At 38.1% G+C, this 2339-nt stretch overlaps 1 pseudogene; it reads left to right on the top strand.

Annotated features, from left to right (window-relative positions):
• Positions 1 to 904: 904 nt before the first annotated feature.
• LOC129690812 (proliferation-associated protein 2G4-like) lies at positions 905 to 2112 on the top strand (annotated as a pseudogene).
• Positions 2113 to 2339: the final 227 nt, after the last annotated feature.

The following is a 2339-nucleotide window of genomic DNA, read 5'->3' as shown; positions in this document are numbered from 1 at the left end:
ACACCTTCAAGCAGGTATTGTCTTCAGCAATGGGGACTTGATGTCAGTTTATGAAGAGCAACCTATAGTCTTGGCAACAGTCTTGGTTGTTTGGGGATTCTTTTTAAGCCACTATATCTACCAACTCAATAAGGTGTTATATTTATTCTTGGAAAAAAAACCAGACACTTTTCATATTCTCCACAAATATTCATATTAATAGGTGTCTGAATCTGTGCCATCGTCAGAGCTGTCTTTGTGCATCCTACAGCAACTAAGAAGAGTTCATAAATTTGATTACAATTTCAATAACAATGGTAACAGAACTAATTTAATCATTCTACTTGCAGTAACTCACCACAAAATCATAGACACAATCATTCCTATTAAAAGTGTAGCTTCATATTTTGAGAATTTAAAACAACTCTGTTCACCAGTCTTTAATATCCTGACTAATAATAATTAATACAACAGTTTCTATATCACAAAAGTTTATGAGAATTTATAGAAGTAACCTGTGGAATATTTTCCAATATATTTTTACTTTATTATTGCCACTTATAACTATGTAAGCTAATCTCAGATTTATAGGGTATTTAATAAATCAAGAAAAAATAAATCGGTGGTGAAAATATTTTTGCATAAACTTCTGGTATCTCTAAAATTGGGAGCATTTTTAATCTCAAGGGAGAATATTACCACCTCCTACACAGTTATTTTCCAGTCAGTTCCTGGGAAATGAACATCACATGGAGAGTCAGCAACACTGTCAGAGCTGAAAGTTTTACACAGTTTTGGTTTATTAAAAATATCATAAATGGAATTCCTCGCATATCGAAGAGATTCTGGCTACAGCTTGGGCCTGGAAAAGGAGACAGAGGCTGCAGCTCTGGGGACGTGAAGTTGCAGTAGCGGTAGTATGAGGATGCGGGGCAAAGACTAACAGCAGGCGGAAACCACCACCGAGGACTTGGTCATGACCATGTATAAACTGGGGGGTGACAGCCACAACCGGGCAATTGGATCATTGGAAGCTTCCACCCTCGGTGTGTTGATACTGAGCTTGTGTGAGAAAGGTGATGCTATGATTGTGGATGTGATAACGGAAACTGTCAAGAAAGAAAAGGAAATTAAGAAAGGTATTATTGTGTTTCCTTCCAGCATTTTGGTAAACAAACAGTGTCTGTCACTTCTTCCGTTTGAAGAATAAATAGGACTCTATATTCAAGGAAGGTGACTTGGTAAAACTTGACTTTGGGGTCCACGTGGATGGCTTCATTGAGGCTCATAATTTTGTAATTGATGTAGCTCAGAGAACCCGGGTAACAGGGACAAAAGCAGATGTAATTAAAACAGCTCACCTTTGTGCCGAGGCTGCCTTAAGTCTGGTCAAACCTGGAAATCAGAAACAAGTGACAAAAACCGGGAACAAATTTGCTCACTCATTTAATTGTATGCCAATAGGAGGTATGCTGTCACACCAGTAGAAGCAGCATGTGATGGATGGGGAGAAAACTGTTATCCAGAATCCTACAGAGCAGCAGAGGAAAGGCTGTGAAAAAGCAGAATTTGCGGCACATGAAATTTCTACTGTGGAGGTCCTTGTTAACTCAGGAGAAGGCAAGTCCAAAGATGTGGGACAGAAAACGGCCATTTACGAACAAGACTCCTCTAAACAACATGGCCTGAAAATAAAACTCCACATGCCCTTTGCAGTGAGGTAGAAAGGCCTTTTGATGCCATGTCATTTACTTTAAGAGCATTTGAAGATGAGAAGGTTTGAATGACTATGGTAGGTTTTGCCAAACATGAGTTACTACAACCGTTTAATGTTTTCTATGAGAAGAAGTTTGAATTTGTTCCCCAATTTATCTTTGCAGTTTTTCTCATGCCCAGTGGTCCCATGCAGACAACCAGTGGTTCTTTTATGCCTGACCTCTACAAGTCTGAGATGGAAGTCCTGAATGCAGAGCTAAAGACTCTTCTCCAGAGTCCTGCAGGTCAAAAAAAAAGAAAGAAAAGAAAAAGAAGACCTCCAAGACTGCAGAGAAAGCCACCAGTGGAGAAACATTAGAAAAGAATGAGGCTGGGACTAACAAGAACCACAACAAACAAACAAACAAACAGGTCTAGCTCACTCTGGTGTTGAGAGGACAGCCTTCCAAGACACTGATAACTACTTTCAATAGAAAACTACTTTCAAATTTTATTTTCAAAAATATCAAATCAAATCGAGTCAAAAAATATCATATATATACATATATATACACATATATATTTGTTTTTCTTTCCAGTGGGATGGACTTTGTGGAAGATTCAATGTCATTGACTAAATGCACAAAAATTTAAGTACTTGTCCT

Source organism: Psammomys obesus, unplaced genomic scaffold, assembly GCF_907164565.1.
Source record: "Psammomys obesus unplaced genomic scaffold, mPsaObe1.curated_primary_1811, whole genome shotgun sequence".
Lineage (NCBI taxonomy): Eukaryota > Metazoa > Chordata > Mammalia > Rodentia > Muridae > Psammomys > Psammomys obesus.
The sequence above is the reverse complement of the archived record's forward strand: the minus strand, read 5'-3'. Positions and strand labels throughout refer to the sequence as shown.